The sequence below is a fragment of the Onychomys torridus genome, chromosome 5 (assembly GCF_903995425.1).
Source record: "Onychomys torridus chromosome 5, mOncTor1.1, whole genome shotgun sequence".
Lineage (NCBI taxonomy): Eukaryota > Metazoa > Chordata > Mammalia > Rodentia > Cricetidae > Onychomys > Onychomys torridus.
The window spans coordinates 117,452,101-117,479,341 of record NC_050447.1 but is presented as its reverse complement, the minus strand read 5'-3'; the positions used below and the strand labels follow the sequence as shown (position 1 = coordinate 117,479,341).

At 45.9% G+C, this 27,241-nt stretch overlaps 1 long non-coding RNA gene across 1 annotated transcript in view; it reads right to left on the bottom strand.

The window, feature by feature from the left end:
- Positions 1–23,209, bottom strand: part of LOC118583413 — a 60,711-nt gene extending 37,502 nt beyond the window's left edge. The window contains exon 1 of the long non-coding RNA XR_004944934.1: positions 22,752–23,209. This is a non-coding gene — a long non-coding RNA (uncharacterized LOC118583413). The remainder of the gene's footprint in view (positions 1–22,751) is intronic.
- Between the last annotated feature and the right edge of the window lie 4,032 nt (positions 23,210–27,241).

The window sequence follows — 27,241 nt, the reverse complement described above, 5'->3', positions numbered from 1 at the left end:
AATACCCAGTTGATCACTTTGGGGAACCAAGAAAAGAACTGGAAACTGTCAAGATGAGTGGCATTTCTAGAGTGAGGAAATCTAATTTCTGTTCAAAAGGATGCCAAGACAATAACAAACTGTAAGAATTCACTGCAGCCATGATTTCCAAGACATAAAAAAATTATTTTATTTATTTTAAATGATGTGTGTATATGTCTTTGTGTGAAGATACGTACATGTGTGAGTGTAGGTGCATGTGAGAGCAGGTGCATATGACTATAGGTACATGTGAGTGCATGTGCATATGAGTGCAGGTGCATATAAGTGTAGGTGCATGTGTGAGTGCAGGTGCATGTGAGTGCATGTGTGAGTGAATATGTGAGTGAAGGTGCATATGAGTGCAGGTGCATGTGAGTGCAGGTGCATGTGAGTGCAGGTGCATGTGAGTGCAGGTGCATGTGAGTGCAGGTGCATGTGAGTGCAGGTGCATATGAGTGCAGGTGCATGTGAGTGCAGGTGCATGTGAGTGCAGGTGCATATGAGTGCAGGTGCATGTGAGTGCAGGTGCATGTGAGTGCAGGTGCATGTGAGTGCAGGTGCATATGAGTGTAGGTGCATGTGTGAGTGCAGGTGCGTGTAGTACATGTGCATGTAAGTGTAGGTGCATGTGTGAGTGTAGGTTCATGTGAGTGCAGGTGCATGTGAGTGCAGGTGTGAGCACAGGTACATTTGTGAATGCAGGTGCATGCGAGTCCATAAGAGGATGTTGGATGCTCAGGAGTTACAAATAGTTGTGAGCTGCCCTATGTGAGTTCTAGGAACCTAATTCTGGTCTTCTGTAAGAGCAGGAAGTACTCTCAACCACTGAACCATCTCTCCATTTTCCATAATATAAAGTTTAAAATATGCATGCACCCTCTGAGGAAGTCCAGAAGGTTCAAGTCATCTACTCCACCAGCCTTGTCTCATTGGGCTTCCTAGAACACGATGTCAATGTGCATTCCATTTTGCGCCCTGGAGCTGGGTCTGCAAATGGGTACTCAGTGAAGATGAAAACTAGGGTCAGGCCCCATCCTGGTGTTAATTAGTTATTAATCATTGTGAGTAATGTATTAACTGATTCACGATTTTCATAAATTTGTCGGCTCTTCAGTTAATGAAGAGCCTCATGTAGTACCCTTTGACCTCTATTATCCTATTGCTGGATTGGCTGGCTTTCTCTGCACCCTGCAGAGCTTGGCTATGCAGGGGATGACAGCTGCCCAAATTTGGAACTTGCTGTGCCTTGTACAGAAGGCAGAGAGAGTTGGGAACCTAGGGAGACAGACAGGAAGCCAGTGAATTAATGACACATATGTACTTCCGTCATGCAGGAAGGCGCCCTTTATCTTGTATCAAGATAATGGCTTTGAAGAGTTAACCTATGTCCTCCCCCTCCCCTTCTGCAGCCCCTCACCTCATCATTCTTCCTTGCCAGCTCCTCCCTCCCTGAAAGCTGCCAGGCCATCTCATGTTTGTTGCCTCAGGGGACGGATGTGGTAGGGTTGAAAGCCAATGTCAGGCCTGGCATTTTTTGCTGACTTATCCCTGTTTCAAAGGGCTGTGCCCACAGGGAGAAATGTCAAGCATCAGACTCACTCCCTACACACACCCTTACCTTCAAATCTCTTGAGAATTCTTCAGGTTAAGAAAGGAGGAAAAACCCCTACCTTCAGGGGCAGGCTGACAGGGACCTCCATGCCCCAGGGTGGTGCTGGCCAGACCCAGATGTCCCCCTTCACCTCTACTCCTTTGTGCACAGATTGATAATGAGGCAGATAGAAAGGAAATTAAGGGGACATGGTGAAGGAAGGGATCCACTCACTGCAATGTATGGTTGAAACCTCTTGCCAGCTGCAGATCAAGAATTCCAGCATAATTAACATTTGCAATGAAGGTCACTGACTTAGAGACAATGTTCCTTTTATATGAAGAAGAATATTAAAATGGTGATGACCCATGCTTAGGCCCCATGGCCTTTTTCCTTTCTAAGATACTTTCTGGGAATCTCACAAACAAGACAAAAAGGTTCGTTTACAGTAAAAACATCTTAGCTTCCCATGCAAGCTTTGTGAGCTGGGGTTTTACCTTATTGTGGGTCAACCTATCCTCCACCAGGAAACACCTCAGGGGTTCCTCCTTAGTGCCCTTTAAGACAAAAGCTTCTAAAGCCACCAAAATAGTAAAAACAACAAAGCATGACTTTCTTTGGAGAAGCCCACACCTCTCTTTGTTTTAATACCCATGCTTAAACTCTATTAAAATCTCTTTTAATAAAATCCAACACTGCTTCATACTGGCTCACCCTGAAAGTCCTTCTCTGTGGCAAGCCAAGGATCCAGTTTTACCTTAGTCAAGATCCCTGAAGGCTGCCATAGGTGACAGTATAGAGAGGGTTCTCCTCACCTACAGCTGCTGAATTCCTGGCAGTCAGTGGCCCATGATGTCTCAGGGACCCAAGGACCAATGCCTGCTTCAGTAGACATGTGCACAGCTAGATAGCATCAAGGATCGAATGGCAGCCCTTTAATGATCTTGCTGCATGTAATTGCTCTACCTCAGGAAGATGGAGCTTCAGAATTTGGCTAAATAAACTTCTTACTGTCCTTCCAGACAGAATGGGGCTGTAGCACACAGCCCCAATCATCTTCATTAAGAGAGCAACAGTTGTGCATGACTATCAATTCCCCTTTCATCCCCAACACAGCCCAAGATGCTTCTTCTGGAGCTCACTGTTTGCCTGTGTGGAAACAGGAATCTGGGTAAATTAAGCCCAAGCTTTGTGCCTTTGCCTCACGAGCACTCAAATTCTAAACTTGGAAGTCATGTTTGGTTGCAAGTGATTAGAAACCAATTTGAACAAGTTTACACAATGAAGAGGCTTTATTCTAAAGGTCTAGGATGTGGACCCAAGTGTAAAACACAGGCAGAGGCAGGGCCTTGAAGACACCCAGCCCCTCTCTCCCTGGTCTCTTCATGCTCTGTACAGCTCCTAGAATGCTGGAATTTGATGTATAATGTTGGGTCTTTCTAAGGATGATGCTGAGACCATCTGCATCATTAGATTTCTGTCTAAACTAGACTCACTGTATCAGAGTCTCTAGGAAAATGTCCTGGGAATATGGATTTTGAAAGAACTTCTAATCTTCATATTTTTATCTGCTCTAAAATCTGAGAACTTCTCAGTAGCAGCTTCAGAAATGCCGTGGCCTCCTACCAGGCTCTCCCACCCTCTAGGGGAGGCAAATCAGAGAAGCCAAGGATTCTGCAGACTGCAGGACACAGCGGGGTCCTTCAGGCAGGGTGCCTGGGCACCTCCATGGTATTTATATAAAATGAAACAACTGGCTCCCACCTTAACTGGCCCAGCGCTTCCTGTCGTCTTCACAAGCTGTGCTCACAGACTGAAGGAAATGCTTCACAATCAGCAGTGGACCCCCTGGCTAGCTCCACAGGCCTCAGCTAAGGCCCATTCTATGTAAGCTGGGCTGAAATCTTTTCTAAGGTCTCCGTAGTTCATCTACAAGTGGTCTCATGGGCCATTTCTGGTTGTGAGGGCCCAAAAGGCTACCTACAACATTCTCTCTGTGTGCTGGACTGGCATGCCCCCTACAGTGAATTTCTATTCAATTGAAGAGGGCAGATGGTTAGCAACAGATCAACCACGAATGGTTCTGCATCTATAAATGTTCTTTCAAAGTATTCTTTCCTCTTCTTCTCCTTCTAGAAAATGTGCAGACAGGATGAGTGCTATTGAGGATACAGCTAGCCTACTCCCTGTACCTGGGCATGGCATGACCATGGTAAGAATCTGGTAATAGCATCATAGGCTGTTCCTGGAAGAAATGTGATCAGGGAAAACAGCCAAGGTAACAACTTGAGTGTGTGTATGCATAAATAACTGGGAACATGCACCCCAGTCTGTCACTTGTGAATCCATTGACACATTCACCTTCTCCACAGCTGCGGCTCCAAGCATATGCCCTGCACTCAGTGTCTCGCTAGGTCCCAGGTGCACTGTGCCTCTCTATCTTCCATTGCTCAGTGCTGGAGATCCTGACAGGCCTATTGGAAGAGCCAATCAAAGCAATAGAGAATGGAAAAAGTGCCAGATGGAATCACAGACCAGGAGAAATGCCCGAAGGCAATCATTCCACAGAGATGGCAAGATGAGGACGCATGTCACACTGTTCAAATGTCCCCTTCCCATGAGTCTCCCAAATTATTTACACAAAAGATCTTTTCATCCAACAAGGAGAAGTGCCCACAAACCTTGCTTTTCTGAGACAAGACAGCATGGTGCCTGATGCCTGGGCTTTGGAGGAAGGCTAGCATGAGCTGTAATCCAAGATCTACTCTTCATAGGAGTCATGGGTTGAAGAAAGTTATTTTTAGTCTCTTGCCTCTCTGTGTTCTTAACCTTTGACCTGAACCTTACACTTTAACCTTAAACTAAGCATAAAACCCATTCACACTAAAATGGGGGAAATAAATGGCAGCATGTTCATGCACCAAGAAGTTTTACAGCTGGGAGGATGGGAAATCCGCAGCATACAAAATACAACTATGCACAGTACCACAGGTGAACCTCACACACTAACGCTGAATGGGCAAGCCAGACACGAGAGGATCCATAGTGCACACCAGTGTGCATGCAAAGTGAAAGCCGGGTGAAACAAGTCTGTGATGTCTGTCATAAGCTGAGGCAGGCCTTACCTAGGGTAGGGTGAGAGGATAGAAGCGTGGCTGTGAGACAGGAGGTGGCTCCCCTTAGGCCAGTGGTTCTCAACCTGTGGGTTGCAACCCCAATGGGGAGGGAGGTCAAACGACCCTTTTACAGGGGCCACCTAAGACCATCAGAAAACACAGATATTTACATTACAATTCATAACCGCAGCGGGATTACAGTTATGAAGTGGAAGTGAAAATAACTGTATTAAAGGATCACAGCATTAGGAAGGTTGAAGACCACTGCCTTAGAGAGTAAGAGGAGGGTTCACAGTGGATAATCTAGTCAAAAAGCACATGTGACCCTTTCCTGTATGAACCAGTAACCCTGACCCAAGGGGATGTATATACACAGGGTATATATACACTGCTTACTGGAATGGCCTTTCATGGGCTAAAAATGACCAGTCCCAATAAAAATTACCTCCAGTCTCTATCCAATTCCTGCTGTTGTATCCATTAACACCACCACCCACTGCCCCCTACATTATACAGACATGCACACACACCCCGTCAGGGCAACATGGCTGTATTCATCCTTTGGATCCCCTCCCACTCTAGTAACTTTCTCACTTTCTTTTAATAAATACAAGTTCTTTCTGCCACTCCTTGCTCACACTTCTTTCTTCTCAGACATAAGACAATGAGTCAGAAGCCACTGGCTTCAGGTGGCTTTAGTGGTGGCTGAGTTTCCGGGACTGCAGGCCTGAGTTAAATCCACCATGAGCCAGGAGAGATTCTGTGGTACTCAGCTCACATCACTGGGCCCCCCACATCCCATTCTTTCTTCTGAGTGGTGGTTTCTTAAGTGTGTTCAGTTTGTGCAATTCACGGAGGCATGTCTTTAAAACTCTGTGTCAGTTTCTATTAAATGTTACTCTTCAGTAAGGTTTTTAATAAGTAGATCATATCAATACTAACTGGAAAAGGTGTGGGGACTAGTAGGGTAGCATGTGTGTCAACTACTTAGTCACCATTCTGACTGTCCTGCGTGGGTACTGGCAAAGATTTAGTTCCTTCTACAAAGACCTGTTCCATCTGAGGAAGGCTTGAAACCCAGGTTTCAAATAAGAAGGGACAGAAAGGGCCTAGGTTTTTAATCACAGCCAGACTCCTCAGCATTCATCCTTTCTAATTCAGAGACAGAGCCAATCATGTGTAGGGGTTCGAGGAGAGTAAATTTATCCCTGAGTACCCAGATTTGACATGATAGCTCTCGAAATATTTTTTTTTCTTCAAACACCACTAACAAGAAAACAAAAGCCCACCCCATGTCCTTTTGCGAGTGTGCAAAAATAACTTAGCAGGCCAGTTTCCTTAACTCACTTAACCTCCCCCAGCTTCCTCTTTGGATAAAAATAGCAGCTTAATCTATTGACAGACAAGGGCTTTCCACAGTCGGAACTCCATTTGGAGCTGTGGCTCTTCATTGCTGATTCTAATACAGATGTTTGGGGCATGATGGATGCTCTAGGATGTCCTCCTGGCAGCTCTCAGCAAAGGGGACAAGCAGAAGCCCGATCTTGAAAACAGGGCCTCTCCATAAACCAGCTGACATAAGCTCAGTGGTACTTCACCCCACATAAAGATCTTAATAAACAAACCTCACTGGTCAGCGCATTGCAGAGGCAGATTTAAACATATCCCTTGCTTCCTGTCCCCTTCACAACTCTGCAGCTTTTGCACAAAGCGAGGCCTGGCTTAGCAGAATGTAAGGAGTGTGCGCAGGGGGGAAGAAGCCTCTTGTTTATATGCCATGACAGACCACAGTGTGAGGGCATTAAACAGCAGGGCAGTATGGAGCGGGCTCGTCTATTGGAGGCCCAGTACCCAGGACTGTGGTTTCTACAGCAGAGTCAGCAATAAGAACCGGGAGGGAAAAGCTTGCCATCCTCATCCTCATCTTGACCCGCTGGATCTGCTCCAGCTGGCTTTCTACCTACATCTTCTCTCCTTTGCATCTCGTGTGGGAACCCTGTCTGCTTTTCTAGCTTTTTGTCCATCGACCACGTCTCTTCCTCCCCTTGATCAGAATGCCTAGACCAAGATCCTGGATCTTAAGACCCTGGTGACTTGGGTTGCATCCCTTAGCCTTTCCTGGCCTGAGACTGCTTGTCTGTAAAAGGAGGAAGACAATGGACCAGCCTAGGGCTCTTATCAGGGTAAACTGTGCTAATATACACAGAAGCTCTGAACATTGGGCTTGGCTAGATTGCTGGAGGTGCTTGGCAAAGGACAGTGATTATTCAATCTCTTTCTGAATTATTCAGCTCTTCCATCCACATGGATGCAGTCACTCATCCCATGTCAGCCACGGAGGAAAATGCACAGTCCAAGGGGTTTGGAGAGCTGACCTGGATTTTGTGAATTTTAAAATAGAGGTTGAATTCCTGAGTTACAGGTAGAGTTTAAAGGCCAGTGTTTTCTTCAACAAAACTGCTGATGTTGACATTTCGGGTCATTTGATTCACTGCATGGTGGGCTGTCCTGGGTAGGGTGGTTAATGTTATCCTTGGCTTATCTCCACTAGCTGCTTGCTGGTAGGAACCCCATCCTAAATCACGACACAAATGTCTACAGAATTTGTCAAATGTCTCCTAGGGACAAAAGAGTCCCTTGCTGAGAACTGCTGGGCTGGAACAAGACTCTTCTGTAGAGCTAGAGAAGTGAGCCATGAATGACTTGTGGGAAGAGGAGGAAAAGGAAGCTGCCCAGGGGCCGTCTTGAATTGCCAGTCCAAGTTCTATTATTGGGGGGGGGGGGATTCATAAGACCTGAAATAGCAGCTTTTCAAAATGAAAGGTTGATTTGGGTTCTCTGTTTGGAGGTTTTGGTGAATGTTTGGCCTCGTTGATTGATTATGGGCTTATGGGAGACAGCATACCATGGTAGTAGGGCTGGGAGTTGGGGATGGAGCAAGCTACTTCTCTCATAACCAGGAAGTGAAGGAGAGAAAGAAAAGGAAGGGTTCCAATATTCCTTTCATGGGCATGTGTCACGCCCTCACTCCCTCATCCCCCTAACCCCCCTTCCCCGCCCCCTCCCGGCCATGACATAAATCCTCCCTCTAGACACATTTACTGAATGTTCCACCTCCTCCTCGAAGTGCCACAAACTGGAAATCAATCCCTTAATACATAGGGCTTGGGATCAGTTATCCAGACCATAGACCCTGCCCTCTTTACATGGGGCCTTGAAAACAGGAGTGAAAGGCTAGCACAGGACCTGTTACCTCCTTCACACATCTGTGGGTACTTCCTTTTATTTTTAATTACGTGTATGTGTGTGTGCTCACATGAGTGTATGTGTACCACACCCATGCAGGTGCCTGCCAGTGGAGGCCAGTCGGCATCAGGTCTATTGGACCTGGAGTTACAGGAGGTTGTGAGCCACCTGTGATGGGATCTGGGCACTGAACTCAGTTCCTCTGCAAGGTTTACTAATTTTACAGGCAACTACTTCCTGAGCATTTCCATTTCACATGAGTGTGTGAAAAAAGGAACACAAGAGGAAAGGTCTCCAGTCTCACAGGCTGTAAAATACAACCAGCTCTCTAACTGTCCTCTGCCTTTAGATCTTTCTCAAGCTATTTATAACATTTCATGAAAGTTTCTTAGCTTTATTATTATTATTATTATTATTATTATTATTAATTTTCTAAATCCAGTAAGTGTTTGACCACTTTGGGGCCCCTATTTCTGGCATTGTCTTCATTTCATTACGTACATGAGGGTTTCATTTCCGCGCATTTATTTTCCATTTCCCCACTTATTTTTATAAAATCATAGAGCCAAAATGCAATAAAAATTCCAAGTAATTGCAGAAACAGCTGTTGGCTGATAGTACCACTGTGCAATGTTCAAAATGGCCACTTCTTGGTTGATTTGTAAAGGTCTCAACTTGACATATGGAAACTGGTTGAGAGGTATCAATGTAAATGTGTGAGTGGATGAAATAAGCAGAAATTTTCAGGTATGAAAGTTGAAAAGGTATAAGTATTATGAGAAGTTGATTTCTCAATGTGACTTACAAGGCATCATGTCATGGCATATATTTTACTCTTTTGCTTTGTTTTAAGACAAGGTCTTATATATCTATGGCTCCAATATGCTTAGTAGCTTGAGGTTCCCTTGAACTTCTGAGCCTCCTGCTTCTACCTCCCAAGAGCTGGGATTATATGCATGTGTCACTATGCCTGGTTTATAAAATAGTGGAGATGGAACCCAGGGGTTCATTCATGCCAGGTAAGTACTCTACCAACTGAGCTGCAAGCCCTGGCCAATTTGGGTCTTTTTAACTAAATTATAAGTATTCTAAGAGGAAGAAAGGATTTTCCAAAGATTCCTCAGAATCCCCTTTACTGTTCATATAAATACACATTTAGTAATTTCTAATTTAATGGTTAGTGGGTGAAATACAATTAATAATTTCTTTCAAATAAGACTACCAGGCTTAAGGATTCTTTATATTTTTAAAAGATAATTTTTTATTGATTCTTTGGGAATTTCACATCATGCATCCCAATCTCACTCATTTCTCAGTCCCTCCTTATCTGCCCTTCACCTTTGTAGCACCCTCCCTCCAAAATAAAAATATTGAAACAACAGAAAAACTTTGTTCCTCTGTCTTTCCCGACTCCCCATCATCTCTTTATTCATCTTAGTGGCATTGGGAGCTGCTGTATATCATGCAGTAAACCCTGGTGTCTGTGTGGTCTTTGGTGGCAACTTGGGTCATGGACATCAACACAGACCCCGGCAATGGCAGGACCCGGATGCCATCAAGCCCCAGGTGGCTACACAGGCTGCCCACATCAGCCTGTTCCTTACCACCTTTGCCTCTTCAGTTCTGTCTCTCTCCATAGCACATGTGCTGTTCCTTTCTCTCCCCATTTCTCCACCACATATTTGTTTATGGTAACGGTGCCTGATGGTTAGGCCTGTGGGTGTCTTCTACCTTGCCTGGGCTGAGCAGTGCTGGGCAGGCCTGCTGATTCTCTACATTTTTAGAAAACAGCATTTTTTGTACTTGGTTAAGAAGTATATGCATGTGAGTGTGCGTGTGTATAAATCCCTATAGGTATGAATCTATCAATATGTAGAAAGATGCACAGATGTTGCTACTGTTCTATCATGAAATAGAAACTTTTATTCAGTACTTATGCTTATTGGTACTCATTTGGGTCACATTTTTCTCTTTCTTCTCTCTCTCTCTCTCTCTCTCTCTCTCTCTCTCTCTCTCTCAGTGGTTGGTTGTACACACTGTGCAAATGGCCTGCCCACTAGACTTTCCTGCATTTTGGTCCTACTGTTTTCCTGTCTTGCCCAGGATGTTTCTACCAGAGGAAGCTGTGTTAGCATTCCTGAGACCTGTGACCCTGTTCTGGAACAGTGTGTGCTGGGGTGAGAGGGACACAGTAGGGATAGCCTGTGACAGCAGAGACCCACAGAAGGCTGGTTCCAGGCCCTGGGCTGGTACCCTCTGACCATGAGCATCAAATAGGCCCCACAAAGATTTTCCTTTCTGACTTGCCATGCCCTGAAAAAGGACTGAACAGCATTGATTAGGAAACAAACTCATTTTTTCCTCCTGCACTTCCTTGTAATTCTTTTGACCTTTTCTTGAGTTCTTGAAATGTCTTTCGAGCTGCAATGGATGGCCATTGACAGGAAGAGAGCCTGAGCTAATTTTTCCCAATGGTTTCTTCTTGTCAGCTGGAGAGAAGAATGAACATGCTGATAAGTGGGAGCTCCCAGAGAGCAAAGGCTGCTGGGTGCTGTAGAGGAAAGAAGTTCAGGATCACTGGAGCTGGTCAACCACAAAGCAGCTGTAGCCGAGCACATACCCCAAGCAGGAAAAAAGCAAGTGATCCAGCAAGGATCCTTTGGAATAGGTTCGTGTTGGTGGACAGAGGCTTGGGACCTTCAGTCAGTATTCCTCAAAGCTACCATCTGAGGTGGCCATGGGTATAGAGCATCATGGGCTCGAACAGGGAGGGGAAGATTTGTTTTTCACTTCCAAGGAACTCTAAGTAGGATGTCCAGGTTCTACTGGCTTTTCTTGCAAATAAAGACGGCTAAATTTAAAAGCCATTTAAAAGCTAAGTGTGGAAAGATGACTTCCTTATTTTTCAAGTTGCATTTAAAAATATTTTTACTATACAAAATACCATTTCCTTATGACCCATCTATACACGTGCACAGCATCCTTGTTCATGTTCTATCACCTTCTTCCCACCCTCCACTGATATCTTTCCAGACAGCTCCCCTTCCACTTTCATGTCTTAAAGGAAAAATAGGGCAGGGTTTCTACATACTAGAGTAAGCATGTGGTATATGCCTTTTTAGGTCTGGCTTATTTCTCTTAACACGATACTTTCTAGTTCTGTACATTTTTCCTAAAAATGACAGTTTTGCTCTTCACTGCTAAATGAAACTCCCCTGGACACACAAACCACATCTCCTTATCCCCTGGTATGTTAACAGATTGCTTTGTTCACCTGACTAGGGCTGGGGAGGGAATGAAGAAAGGACAGACATACAGACACAGAGACGCATGTACAGAAAAGCTATGTGCACTCTGATGGAGTGGCATTAACCACCAAACAACAACCAGGAACCTCGGTGTGCTTATGATATACAGCACGGGGGAGGGGCTAGCTAGTCCTGGCAGAAGGTGACCATAGTTGAACCGTCTCAGGAGGCTGCAGTTGCTAGTTTTTGCACATACCAGGTCAATCGTACATAAACACTTTCTGAGCCTGACTGGGAGAAATGGGAAGCTTTTCCAGTTTCCCATGGGTCGGAGAGGCCCTGGTCCTCGACATGGCCAGCTCATGTCAAATACATGTTCATTCAGAACTTCACTGGTGGGGACTTCACTTGCTCCCTACAATGGACACCGAGGCTGAGGCTATGACGTGGCCACTGTGAACAGGCCACAGTCAATGCAGCCACATAAGCATCTTTGTGGTCAGCTGACTTGGACTGTCCTCGGGAGTGGGACAGCTGGATCATATGGAAATTCTACTTTAGGTTCTTTAAGGAACCTCCATCCTGATTTCCCCAATTACTGGACTGCTTTATACCCTTGTCAGCTGCGTGCAAGGGTTCCTTTCTCCCTGCATCCTCATCATGTGCAGAAGATGGTTTTAGAAGCGATGAAAACCAAGGAGTCAACTTGGTGTAATCAGGAACAAAAGAGAAAGGAGTTTCAGATGCTCCCAATGTTTGCAGCCAGGGTTTTTGCTTCTGCATAATCAGCTTCGTGGGCTGTACTTGAGTCTTGATTTCCACCTTCCTCATCTGCCCTCTACTCTGGAAAACATCTTGCAAGACTTGTCTGTGATGGTACTTTACATGTATGTCCTTCTTTCCTTTTTTAAAAAATATTTTTTTCACATGTGTGTGCCTGCAATGAATTTGTGCGTACCACATATGTGCAGATAGGTACTCATGGAGAGAGGCCAGGAGGGGGTGTTAGATTCCCTGCAACTACTGTGAGCCACCTCATAGGCGCAGGGGACCAAACTTGGATCCTCTGTAAGAGCAATTGGTGCTTTTAGCCACTGAGCCATCTCTCCAGCCCCACCTTCTGCATGTGCTTCTACAGTATTGCTTGTCATGCTGTGTAGTTGGCTCAGCAGGCAGAAGAGCTTGCCACCAAGCCTGATGACCTAAATTAGATCCCTGGAACCCACATGGTGGAAGGTGAGAACTGATTCCAGCTGAGCAGCCACAGGGGGCAGACTCCAGGAGACCCTCCTCCCTGCTGTGGGTACCCAAATCTGCAGGTACTTATTTAAAATGATGCAGTGTTTGCCTAGAACCTATTATACACATCCCCCCCACACACTTTAAACAAGCTCTGGATCACTTGCAATACCCGACACAAAGTAAATGCCATGGAAATAATTATTATGCTGTACTGCTTAGGGAATACCTGGGTGAGAAAATGTGTGAACATGTTCAGTCAAGGCACACTTTCCCAATTCTTATTCTTTAAATTTTTAATTCCCATGCTTCTCTCTGTCTCTGTCTCTGTCTCTGTCTGTCTCTCTCTCTCCCTGTGTGTGTGTATGTGTTCATATGTGTGCATGTATGAATGTCTGAGGACAACTTTCGGGATTAGTTCTCTCTTTTCCACCACGTGGGTCTCAAAAGATCAAACTCAGGTTATCAGACTTAGCAGCAAGCGCCTTCACCCACTGAGCCAGATCTCAATTATTTTTGATGCAGGATTTTTTGAATCTGTTGCTTTAGAATCCTTGGGATTGGAGGGCAGACTGTATTCTGACTTGTTAACTTCTCTTCATCTATGCCTGGCACATAGTAGGCCCTCAAATGATGTTTATTGCAAAAGCAGAATGGCTCCCTTAAGGTCTGGAAAAAGAAAGAGGAGATTCTCTCTGGTAAACAGTCTACCATGCCACCATCTCCCCAGAAGCCATGTTTGGGCAAAGGTATCCACCTGCATTTGTCTATTCTCCATGACTGTTTTGTGTTTGTTTGTTTGTTTGTTTCTGGGAGACTGAATGAGGAAGGAAAAGTGAATGGGGACTAATTTTTGTGGTAGGCATGCTTGTGTATGTAAGCCAGTGTCTGGCTGGCTCTATTAGTTCTTTGAGAGCTATATAAGGTGAAGAGAAGTCATCCCTCTGTGCTGAATGACATTCTCAGAGGACCTGGAAACCCAGGTCAATTCCCCATTGCCCTGGTAACATCCTTCAGCTGTAGGGTCAAGATCCTGCAGGTATCTGTCATCCTATACTGAATTAAATACGGTTGAGATTCTACACTGACATCTCCACTTAGAAGTCAACACACATGACTCTGGAAGCAAATGATAGGATCTGCACCACCATGTTTCCCAGCAGCCACTTCTCTCCGGCAAGAGTTTGTTTCCAGAAGTTTCTACCAAAGCATGGCTTTCCAGAAACTGTCTTTAAACTTTGGTGGTTATTGGTAGGTACTTAATAGTTTCCTTAAAAACTCTCTTCCAGGGATTAATTTTTTTTAAGACAATGATAGGGCTCTTAACACAAAGGTTGGTCTAGAATAATTTGTCCATGAAGTCCATTAAATTTCAACTATGAAAAAAAATCACTAGCAAAGTCATTTTGCTGTAACATTGTAGGTGCCCTTTCAGGAAGAGAGTCTAGGAGTCTCTCTACAAAACAAAATGGTTTTATTTTGAGTCACAATATTCTAGATCACTTGCACACTGACCATGAGCTCCTCTCCTTCCATACCTGTGCAGCAATCTTCAAGAGTAAACATTAGCCGGGAGGTGGTGGTGCACGCCTTTAATCCCAGCACTCGGGAGGCAGAGACAGGCGGATCTCTGTGAGTTCGAGGCCAGCCTGGTCTACAGAGCGAGTTCCAGGAAAGGCGCAAAGCTACACAGAGAAACCCTGTCTCGGGGGAAAAAAAAAAGAGTAAACATTATCCACAATTTGGTTTCCCCCTAAAATATGGAAGAATGGAGCTACAGAACTTCTGTTGCAAGATAGAAACTTCTGGAATCATTTGATAAGGTGCCATTTAATTTCTCTTTTTGGCATCTTAGCAGCCTGAGTAAAGTCTAAAGGACTTCAGATCCTGTATTAGTTACTTTTCTGTCATGACAAGCAACAGAAGGAGGGTTTGTTTCAGCCTATGGCTCTGGAGGGGAAGAGTCCACAATGGTGAGGAAGATGGTGGGGTGGGGGAGGGGGCGGGCAGAAGGCTGGTTGAACACATTTCAGTTGCACTGAGGAAGCAGGGGTGGGGGTGGGGAAGGAGGGAGGGAGAGGGGGAGGGGAGAAGGAGGGGAAGAGAGAGAGAGGGAGAGGGAGCAGGGAGCAGGGTGAGGCTTTAAACCCTGAAAACCCATCCCAACGGATGTACTTTCTCCCCCAAGACTGCCCTGCCTAAAGGTTCTGTAACTTTCCCAAACAGCACCACTCACTGGAACCAGGTATTCTGCTACAAGAGCCTGTGGGGAGACATTTCTCATTCCAACCACCACATACTTACCTGCTTAGGAAACCTAGGGTCTAGTCTTAGCCCAAAGGTCCATGATCAAAAGCAACGGCTCAGCTTGTTTCTGTGTGTGTGAGCCAGGTCATTTCCTACCCAGTGCACTCAACACAGCATCCACAGGGCAGTTCACGCACAGCCTCTCATGCCTGAAGCATTAAATGCTTAAATAACTCGGCAGTGAAGGAGTGAGCTTGCTTCTTGGCCTCCATCCAAGCTGTTGATTTGTGCACAAATTCGGAGACGGCTTTTCTGGAAGGCATCACTTCTGCCCATGGGGGAGCAAGCAGTTTCTGACTCTGAGATGCTCTCTGCTCGGAGTCAGATGTATTACACACCCAGTGCGGAGCTTACACTAAATGTCTCTCCTTGTTTTCAATGTCCAGGCAGACATGTTCATGCTCTGCAGAAACTTCTCCGGGGAAGAACACCCTTTCACCCCGTGCCACATCTCTTCCCCATCAGCATTCATCTTCTGGTGAAGCCAATGCAGTGACACACGGACAGAAAGATGACGCTGATTGGAACTGGCATGTGGGCTGTAGGACGCTTGAGCGACAGGCCTTTGCAGATTTCATAGCATCAATCACAGTGTATAATTGATGATTTAGATGTTGTAGTCTCTGACTCACTTGACTAAGAACTTCTGGAGAGCAAGAATTATGCTGCCTCCTTCATTTCATGTGATCGATACCGAACTAATGTCTATATCCACAAACAACACTCAACACAGTGGGTGAGTGGCTTGTTGGAATTTGTGTCCTCCAAAGGCCCTGTGTCAAAGGCTTGGGCACCACCAGCCTGTGCTGTTATGTGGTGGCAGAGGAACCTGTGAGAAGTGGGGAAGTATTGAGGCCAGTGGGGTTCTTAGAGGAGATGTGGGACCTCAGATACTGCCTCCTATGCTTCCTGGCTGTCAGGAAGTGAGCAGCTTCCTCCAACATGTATTCCTACCATGATGTACTATGCTGCCACAAGCCCCAAAGCAGTGAAATCAACTGCCCATTGCTGAAACCTCTGAAACTGGGCTAAAATAGACGACCTTTCATCTTTATAAGTTGATAGGGTATTTTGTCACAGTGATAGAAGACTGTGTAATACAGCAGTTAATATCTCTACAATACATTGATCCAACCCTGACTTAGGGGTGAGCTACAGCATTAGAAGAGAATATGGTGTGTTGAATGGTGGCTTCCCAGGAGCAGTATCTACATCAGAACACCCCAAATTTCTGAACGTGTAATCTTACGCAGGAAAATAAATCTGGCAGAGGTATTCAATGCAAAGATTTCACAGTACAAGATCTGGATTATCTGGGTCCTAAATTCAGTGTTGCTGAAATACAGAATAGGTGAGCGCATAGAGAAGAAAAGATTGAAGTAGACCAGAAGTTCTCAACCTTCCTAATGCTGCAAGCCTTTAATACAGTTCCTTGTGTTGTGGTGACTCCCAACCACAAAATTATTTTCATTACTACTTCATAACTGTAGTTTTGCTACTGTTATGAATCATAATATAAATATCTGTGTTTTCCAGTGGTCTTAAGCAACCCCTATGAAAAGGTCATTTGACTTTCAAAGGGGTTGTGACCCACAGGTTGAGAACCACCAGGTTAAGGAGTTGCAGACACAAGCTGAGGAATGCCAGGAGCTACCTGATCTCAGGCAAGACAATGAAGGACTCTCCCCTAGAGCCTCCTGAGAGAATGTGGCCCTGTCCACACCTACACATCAGACCTGAGGATACCAGAGCTCAAAGAATCCAAATTTTTACTGTTTTAAATCTCCTAGTTTATATTAATGAGTTACTGCAGCCATAGGAGATGAACATAGAACATAACTTGCTTTGTAGAAATCCATGAAAGCTTGGCACAGTGGCTCACGTTTTAAATCCCGGAACTCCAGAGACAGAGGTAGGTGGGTCTCTGCGAGTTTGAGGCCAGCCCAGTCTACATAGTGAGTTCTGGGTCAGCTAAGGCCATAGAGAGAGACTCTAACTCAATCAATTAAACATATCCATGAACACCAACTACAGAACTTGGCTCCTGACATCTGAGAGGCTAGCTGAAGAAACTCTGTTGGCAGAGCACATTCAGGGAATATGAGATGGGATAGATCTTAGGCTACAGTGTCAAAGTAGTGAACACTTACAGTTCTCCACAGTTGCATGATTTAGATCTGCAACATATGCTGTAGTATGCATTTGAGTAGACCAGTAGATACTCCAAGCTTTGCACTTGGAGAGAGAGGAGCACTTTAGAGAGGAAAGTAGATACACAGAGGACTGTCTCTCATGAGATAGGCCTTTGAGAACCCATTATTTGTCATTTCCAAAGGTTGAAAGAAAAAGGCTTTCTCCTCCCAAGCCAGGAATGGTCACCAAGTGGATTGACCCAGCTGCTTCGGAATGTCCTGTGTGTGTTGCCCCAGCCCGAGATCCTTCTGTCTCATGGGAACTCTGCCCATACATGGATGATAGGTCGCCACAATGAGGGCTGCAAGGAGGACCCAGCAGCCTGCCACAGCAACTGCAGTGCATCCGAATGCTTGTTCACAGGGAGGAAGAGGTCAGTACTATTAGGGTGGACATGATCTGCACAGTAGCCTGGCTGTGCTGAGGCACTCTCACCAGAAGGACACTGGCTGCTATCACAGCAGGGTACATGTGACTCCAAGCCAGAGTCTACCAAGCAAGTCACACTCCAAGCCACACAGACGCAGAGTTCACTGTTACCCAGCCTGATTTCCTGCTATCATGGTGGAATTTCTCTGTTTTATCTTTTGTACCCTTTAAGAGAAGGCTGATACTCCCTCCCCCAAGAAGGTGCAAAGTGTCATAACTGTTGTCTGTCCTTGCAAAGGATTTTTTTTTTTTTACATCCAACATGAAGTTTGGAGGCCGCTTGTCCCTCTCCTCTCTTTTAGTAAAAAAAGGAAACAGGATGATGGTGATCAGGCACAAAGAAAGAAGGTAGACTTGCTAATGAGCAGGACATGATGAGCCCTCCAAAGGTCATGCCAGCCTGAGGAGGTGACAGAAAGCCATCCTCATTGGGTCACCAGGACTGGCTAGGTGTCCCTGCAGCCAAAGGCAGGTAAGAAAGGGAGCAAAGCTATGGTCTTACCTACTTTAACTTCATACTTAAAGAGGGTGGAGGGAGCTAAGCGAATTTTAATCATCACACTGACAGCTGGCTGAATGAAACGGAAGGTATTTATGTAGCTTAAAATCCTTTTATAGCTCCCATCCATGCTTTTTTTTTCTTTCCTCTGAGACAGTCTTAATATATAGTTTAGGCAGGGCTGGAACTCATGATCCTGCCTCTTCCCAGGCACTTCGATTGCAGGTGTGTATTACTATGCCTAGTAATTCTTACATTCATTCATTGTGTGTATATGTGTGTGTGTGTGTGTGTGTGTGTGTGTGTGTGTGTGTACACGCATTCATGCATGCTTAAGTGCATGTGGAGGTCGGAGGTCAACACTGTGTGTCCTGCTTAATCCCTCAGTACTTTATGATTATGAACCAGGACTCAGAGATTCAGTTAGCCTGGCTGGCCAGTGAGCCCCAAGGATCCTCATCTCTATTCTCCAGGGCAAGATTACAGGGATGTATTGACACACCTAGCTTTTTGTGTGGTTTCTGGAGGACTTGATTCAGTCCTCTTCCTTGTGTGGCTATTATGCACAGCCATCTCTCTAACACCCCCCCTCCCCCAGTCACCTCTTCAACATCCATTTACTGGATGTCTGCATGGGCCAGGCTACAAGTATGCTTACGATATGTAGCCCTTTTCTTAGTCTACCTACTTGTATTACATTGTGTTGTATCACATATTATTGTATTTGGGGTCAGGAGGTGTTTGGGTTTGAATGTAAAATAGGCTCCTTCCTGTCTTTGAATATCTGGTCCCTAGCTCTTGGCTCTGTTTTGCAAGGTTGTGGAACCTTCAGGGGTTGGTGTCTCCTCAGAGGAAGTGGGTCACTGAGGACAGGCCTTAGTTTATAGTCTGGCTTGTCTGTTCTCTGCTCTCTGTTCTGTCAGGCTGTGAGGTGAAAAGTCCCAGCTGCACATGCCTGCCGCATGGAGCCACCTGCCGTCATGCCTTCATCATGGATTGTACTCCTTCTTAAACTGTGAGCCAAATTAAACCCTTCTTAAGTTGCTTCTTGTCAGGCATTTGGTCACAGTAAGAAGAAAAGTAACTAATAAGAAGGATGTCAGCATTCGCCATTCATTCATTCATTCATTCATTCATTCATTCATCCAGCAACTGCCCCGTCAATGCTATATTGTTCCATGCTATAACCGAGCAGGGCTTTCTAAGGATTATACTCATTATGTGTTTCATCCTAATTGCTTTTGGTTGCTATGATAAAGATCATGACCCAAAGCAATTTGGGGAGGAGAGGGTTTATTTGGTTGATATGCCAGGATCACAGTCCATCATCAAGGGATACCAAGGCAGGAAGGAACTCAAGCAATGCAGGAACCTGGAGGCAGGAACTAAAGCGGAGCCCATGGAGGGGTGCTGCTTCCTGGCTTCCTCTCCATGGCTTGTTCAGCCTGCTTTCTTATCACCCAGATCCACCTGCCCAGGGACAACACTGACCAGTGGCCCGGGCCCTTCTACAACAATTATGAATGAAGAAAATGTCCTGCAGACTGCCCACAGGCCATCAGGATGGAGGTATTTTCTCCGCTGAGGCCTTATCAGATGACTCTCGCTTGTGTGGAGTTGACAGCACACTGGCCAGGACACGTGTCCGTCAGGTGCTACACTGCCATCTTGATTCCTAGTTTGTTTGCTGTTGCTGTAGGTTTAGCAGGGAATCCGGCAGGATCATTTGACATCAGCTCTGGGTGCCGGGGAGGGGGTTGTCTGAGAGCAGAGAACTTACCACAGGTAAGAAATGAAGTGACATCTGTGACGTGATTCAGCTAAGTGGGGCACAGGTAGAATGGTGGGTCATGCCCCACACCCCACAAGCATGGCTCCCAAAGCCTCATGTGCACATCTCTGTGACAGACACATCTGGCCCTGGGATGTGGCTGGGGCACAGGACTTTTGGGTGCCTTGCCCTCTCTGCCACTCTTACTGCTGAAGGAGGAGGCATGGCTCTTCCCTGTGATCTGTGAGTAAACTAACTCAGATAAAGGTCATTCTAGTCTCCCTCCCTCCCTCCCTCCTTCCCTCCCTCCCTCCCTCCCTCCCCCTCCCTCATTCCTTCCCTTTCTTTAATTTCTGTACTTTTGTTTGTTCGGTTTTGGAGGTGATATCTTGCTATACAGTATTGGTGAAATTATTATGGTCACACCACGTAGTTAAAAGGGAGGTTTATTTTGTGGGGTAGCTTACAAGTGAAGGGATTGGTTGTAGGGTCTGGAAAAGGTATAGCGCAGTCCGGCGGTGTTCTCTGGAGAACTCTGCTCAGTCTGCCTCCAGCATCCAGAGTCCAGGAACCAAGAGAGAGACCTCCTCTCGATCCTCCATCTTCTGCTCCCTCCTTTGCCCCGCCTTGTGGGCATGATCATTACCGAAGCCTCAATGGGGGTTGGAACTTCCAGGCCAAGGCTACCCACTACAATACAGCCTAGGCTGGCTTGTTTGCTTGCTTGCTTGCTTCTTTCCTTCTTTCCCTTCTCTCTCTCTCTCTCTCTCTCTCTCTCTCTCTCCTCAGCTTGTCAGGAGTAGGAATGGTCTCTTTTCTTTGCATAATGAAAGCCAGGCTTAGAGAACCACTCACTGAACCATGGCTGGATGCAAATCTCTAAATGAGAACTAGAGTGCCTTCCTTATACAGGCTGGCCATGGTTAGGCTCTTCACTGATGTCAGGTGACGGGAGGTAGGGGGTAGGGCAATGCTAGGAGAACTGTAGACACAAAGCCTGGGCACAGGATATGGCAGAGGGGACGCCAGGTCTACGACAAACATGAGTCAATTGAGTTGTTTATCTCCCTGTGACAAAAGACCCCATCACTTCATCCTTCTGCTTTGGGATATTGCCATCCACCTGGAAGATCACCATCAGAGGGGTCTTGTGGGACCTTGGAGGATGTGACCCTCTCTGGGTCCTGGGCAGTGTGTGGGGGCAGAACTTAACTGCATTGGGTCAGAATAGGGAAAGACAACAGTGACAGGCAATTGCCCTTTCTAAGTTTCTCCCCGTATTGCCCTGATCTCTGAGAGCGTATTCTGATACCCAGAGGAGGCTCATACAGTCAGAGCACGCTGTTTTCTCATTCAGCCTCGCTGCCCAGCCTATTTGCCAAGAATTCCCCAGGGGAGAGCACACCGGGAGGACTGGTCTCAGGCTTTCTTTTTCTTTTCTCTCCATTTCTTTTATTTTCTTTTTCCCTTTAAAGACAGAGTCTCTTGAAGCCCAGGTTGGCCTTGAACATGCTTTGTCATCAAAGATGGGCTTGAACTCTTAATCCTTCTGTCTTCACCTCCTGAGTGCCGGGCTTCCAGGAGTGCACCACCACACGCAGCTTGGCCCACCATTGCCACGAGCGAGGGATAGCCATTTTTCCTGCACTTGCATTAGATGGCTTGGAAATTCATGAGATGACATAAGAGAAGCCTGATGAGGAGCCTGCCACCTTTTCCTAGTTCAATTACAAGTTCATTCTCAGTGAGTGTCCTTCAAAGATTGCACTTCTCCTTCCAAATTCCATCATCTCTTTCCAAAAATCTAGCACCACAAATCACGATATATTCTTATTTCACTGTCACTCAACATACATGTAGAGAAAGTACAATTTTATATGTAAGTATAAAGAGTCTTACTTTTCCAAACCCCAGGCCTGTGTGTTTTTGCTGACGACACATTATTTATAATCATTCTCTTAGCAGTATCCCTGGAGAGGGGTTTCTTTGTGAGGGGACAGGGGTAATAAATGATGATATGTTATAGCTAACGTGGCGATATTTATCCCAGAGTTATGCAACTGGTCCCAGAGCTTGCCTTTCACACAGATGAGGGAGCCCAGATGGCTGACTTCAAAGATGCCTATACCTTTCATTATAAAACTGAATATAGCTGAATGAAAATGTAAATATTAACTTCTGACATTGGAGTTAAGGTTGATTGAGTTAATTTGTTCTACAGTACAAATAACTGGTTCCAGACCCTAACCCAAAGCAAAGCAGAGAGTGGTAAGAGAAGAACAGTCCTGTCGGGAGGAAGGGATAAAGCCACAGAAGAGAGAATAAATACATCCTTTACTTTTCCTTGCCCAAGGTCAACCAGAAGCCAGTAGAACAAGATCTCAGTCCAGGGACTGTCACAGACACCTCTGTGACTCAGGATCATTTTCAAGACTTGAGTGCTTGCAAAGGCCAGACAAAACTGCCAAAGCTGAAGCCAGAATTTAGAAGAGTTCTCAACCTGTGGGTCGTGACCCCTTCGGTAAACCACTATCTCCAAAAATATGTACATTACGGCAGAAAAATTACAGTTGTGAAGTAGCAACAAAAATAATTTTATGGTTGGGGGGGGTGACCACAGCACAAGGAATTGTATTAAAGGATTGCAGCATTAGGAAGGTTGAGAATCACTGATCTACAAGGATTTTTATGAAACTACAAATAAGTGTTGTTATTTTTTTTTAAAAAAACTTCACCCATGGGAGTGGGCTAGGGAGCTAGAAAACATATTTTACTATAGAACATGAACATGTATACACCTCAACATAGACCACGCAAAGAAAAAGAAAAACTTCAATTCTAAAACCCCACCTTCAATTCTACCACCTTTAACAGCATCAAGAGTCCTTCCCATCCCGCAGCTTTAAGGAGAGATTTCAAGATGGCATCCGTGGCAGTCTACCCTGGGTAGAAGGCAAATACCGGGAGCTGGCTCCATCAGCTCAATTCGGGTTGCTATGTTCATTCTGAGCCCTGAGTGGTTTACATGAGGGAGGGGGCTGGGGAGACTCGCCCCTCCCCCATCATCTTATAGTCTTAGGCTATGGCTTACCTGAAGTGTCGACTTTCCACATAGAACTGGGTTTGGAGTCAGTTGCACACTGCTTAACAAAGATCTGAACAGCTGTGTGTATGCACATGGTGTTGCTGCGGTGCACACGTGAGCACGTGTTTGAACCTGCGTACAAACTGGGAACGGCGCGTGGGCTGTGTGCAGCTTGCACTCCTGTCTCCATCTCTGGCTTGCAAATGAAGCTTTTCTTCATAAACTAAGTCAGGCGGTGGCAGCAAGAAGATCCAGAAGATCCGGGGGAGTTTTTCCCACAATGCCTGCTGCACCCGGAAGAAACAAACCTGGCTGTGTGGAAGTCAGGGAAGCCCATCTCCAGGTGAAGCCGACAAGGATAATAAATACCATTTGCTGGCACGGGTTCCTGGGGCAGAGCCGGCCACAGGAGTTGAGGTACCCAGGACGCAAGGACCCCTTACAAAGCAGGCATTTATGAACTGGTTTGCCCTCCACTAATTAATTCCCCAGCCATTCACCAACAGTAACAATCCCTTCAATTAGAGGCCGGGCCCTGGAAAGCTCTGGTGTTTATTGGAACTGACATCTGCATGGCCAAGTGTGACTGTGCTAATACGGAAATGCACAAAGGGACCCGAAGCCCTCCCCCGCATCCCCCTAACTTTTAAGCAAGGATTTGGCTCTTTAAGGAGTTTTTAATTTGTGGGTTTGCACTCTGGTGGTTCGCTAGTCAGCACTTCACATCTGCCTCTCCTCCTTGGGCTCTGATGTGCCCTGTTCTGGGGTCTGTCATGAGCTCATGGAAGGGACCTCAGACACCCTAGGGACAGATGTCCTGGAACTAGAGTTATACACCCCCCCTCCCCCCCCCCCCCTGAGCTGCCATGTGGGTGCTGGAAACAAAACCTGGGTCCTCTGCCAGAGCAGAAAGTACTTGGCAGCTGAGCTGTCTCTTCAGCCCCGGATTTTGTTGCTGTTGTTGTTTTGTTTTTGTTTTTGTTTTTGTTTTTGTTTTTGTTTTTTGTTTGTTTGTTTCCTTGTGTCTTTAGGAAATTGTTTCATAACTACCCTGTTCTAGGTAGACACCAGGCTAGATGGTACCAAAGTGGTTAAGGGAGCACACCCCTGACCGCTGAGAAAGAGGATTAAACATAAGCAAATTCACAGATCGCTGCAAGGCAGGATTAAGACAGGCTGGTACTAAGAGGGAGCCAGGGATAAGGGGGCAGGGATCCAGGGAAGATGCAGGCAGCTGCCTGACCAGCCTTGTGGAAGCTGTGGCTTCTACAGGCATTCACAAGGAGTCCAGAAAGTGAGTCAGGGCACGGAAGGGGACCAGGTCATTTGAGGGCATGCGCTCTGGGATGAGTGAGGAGCCACTGTGATACAGAGCATAGAGTTGTACTGTATAAGTGGGTAGAGAGGCTCTTTTAAGACTTGGCTGGCCAGGGCATTGAGTCTGCAGGAATTTAGGCAGATGGGGACCAATGGGATATGGGAGTTACTTCAGGACAGGAGAAGCAGAGTTAAGATAATGAGGTAAAAGAAAGAAACTAGGACACACAACTGAAGAGGACTCGGGTGTCTGCCCTGCCCTTGTAGGATACTACTGTGTCTTGGATATAGTTTGAAGGTGACCCCCAAGTTTTGTGTGATAGAAACGTGGCCCTCAGTGTAACAGGGTTGATATAGAGGACCTTTAAGAGATGGGGCCTAAGGGGAGCTAACTAGGTCACTGGGACACTACCCTAGGAAGAGGCTAATGTAGTTCTGCTAGGGCCTCAGTTACTTCCCTCAAGAGTGGGTGGCTATAGATATGATGAGCCTCACAGGAACCCTCTTGTCTGTTGTTTTGCCATATTCTGTCTTTCACACATCCCCACCATTGCACTAACATCACCTCCATGCTTACTGTAGCCAGTGGCATCACCCCAGGATCTTGGACTTCGAACTCCCAAAGCTAAGAGAAAAGTAAACCTATTTACTTATGCATTCCTCAGCTTTGCATGTTTTGTTAAGTAACACCAAAGGGACTCAAGCAGGCCGGGAAGGAGGTAAGCAAGGGACAGTAGTTTTGTGGTTAGAGCTGAATGTTCAAAAGATGGCAAAAGCTTTATGTAGGACAGATCAGAAAAGGGCAGGCTCCGTGATAGCTTAGTTAGGGAAGTATTTGTCTTGTAAGCATGAAGATCTGCAACTAATTCCCAGCACCCACATTAAAAATAGCTGGATGTGACAGCATGCACCTTTAATCCCTGCACTGGGAAAGGTAGAGACAGGCAAGTCCCTGGGGCTCACTGGCCACCAGCCTGTCCTATGTGGTGAGTTTCGGGCCATCAAGAGACCCTGTCTCCAAAAACCAATGTTGACAGCTCCCAAAAGGACATCCTAAGGTATTTTCTACTCTTGATGCATGCACACACTTGTGCATATGCACCTGCACACACACACATACACACACACACATGTGCACACACATACACATGTGCACACACACACACACACACACACACACATGACATGCAGGGGAAGATGAGATGCTATAAACAGAGTTAGTACAAAGAGATGAGGCATGCCCATTAAGGGCACTGAGGGACAGTGCAAGTGTCCCTTGCAGAGTCAACAGTGACACAGCAGTAGAGAAGTGGAGATGGTACAGGCTGCTCCCACAATTGCTGGCACTTCCAGAGTGCTGTGTTTCCAAGAGCTTTATAGGAAGTAAGTCACCTGATGCTCCTGATGAGCACGGAACCCTGAGCAGGGATGTGGAAGCTTAGCTCTGTTACAGTCTTTCACCCCAGTCTTCCAACATAAAGACCTTCTTACAATAGACAGGTGGCAAAGTCTGTGTGTATTTTAAGGTCCTGTGTAACTCAGGATGCAAGTTAATACCAGATGGCCCAGAGAAAGGACCCTGGGCTCTGGAGACTTCAACCTTGTCTTATCCAATGCAGCAGGAGCATCAGGCTGTGAGTCCCTCTGCCCACACACCTGCTTTTCACTGTTTCCTTCTCAGTGGCTTCTAGAGCATCTATGTTCCAGATCCTCCTTGAAGCCTGAGATCCCAACTTTTTGGGTTCAATTCCACTTCTTCCTGTTGTATCTTGTATTGCCCAACACCCCGGCCTGGTCTTCATTGCCTTCTCTCTTCCTCTGGCTCTCCTGTCATTAACAAAACTCCCCAGACCCTTGCAGAGCCCTACAGCAGAACCATCCCAAGAGAGAAACAGTGGATTTAATAAGCTTCCCCCTAAATGGCCTCAATCCCTTCCAGTTGATTAGGGGAAAAAACAAGGATGGACTGCAGGACAGTTCCCGTGCGGGAGGTGAGAGAAGCTGGGAGAAGAAAGCAAGTCTCCCAGATCCCGGGCCTCAGGGACCAAATTAAGAAAGCAGCACCACTTATTCAAAATCAGATGAATGTCAGCGGAGTGTTTGTCAAACAAACTTGTCATTATTTGTCACAATTTGAGGACGTATCCGTCAGTCGTCACACTGGAGCATGTAACAGCTATTTATAGCTGCCAGCCAAGAGTTTTAACTCATGCAGGGCCAAGGCTCCATGGTATAAACAGATTTATTTATAATGATTGCGTGGCTATAAATAGTTTGGTTTGGTGAGTGTCGAAGAACAGCTCTGGAATGTTCTGCCGGTGCCAGCGGCAGGAGGGCTGACAGCAGGGAGATGAATCGTGGTTTTTCTTCTTCTTCTTTTTCTTTGGAGACTCTTTCTGGATGTCCTTGGTCAGGGTACACCCCTTCCTCAGTGTCCTCCTTCGGAAGGGGAGCAGTGCTCCTCAGCGTTTCCAGGAGATGGTACAAGTTACTCACTTAATTAACATCTGCCCCAAGATCCTCTTTTGAAAGGGAGCCCAGTCCAGGGCTTTGCCTCCTTTGTGCCTATTCATGGACAATGAACTAATTACAGACTCTTTTCTCCCCCAGGGTTGCGGGGGTGGGGGCAGTGGGGGGTGGTTATCCTGTTATTCCAGTGAGCAGGCAACTCTCCAAAGGGTTGTTTATAGCTTCAGATTTAATTTGAACGACAGTGTCCTCTCTTCCAAAATAAGAGTTTATCAGAAATTTACTAGTTTCTTATGTCAGTAAAACCCAGGTTAGGGGAAGGGTGGGAAAGGGGGACGTACCAAGGAGAGGGAAGGGAGTGCGCACACATAAATTGTACTTGGAAAATACATAGGTTCCACCGGTGTAAAACCTGATGATTATAGTGTTTGGCACAGGGGCAGTGACCATCCACTGTCAGGCCTCTACCCCTGCCCTCAAGAATACATACCTGTTTATCATGTGGAGGTTTCTGGTTTCTTACGTCTTCCCAATTTCACCCGCCAAAAGTGCTCATACAGCTGGACTCAATTTTATTTTGCATTTTTTTTTCCAAAAAGAAAAGGTGTGTCCATGAAAAAGAATTTATTGGATCTTGATTTGCAAGATTAGTTCTGGTTCATTTTATTGCTGTAATTTAATACTCATAATGATTTTCTGACACATATGTT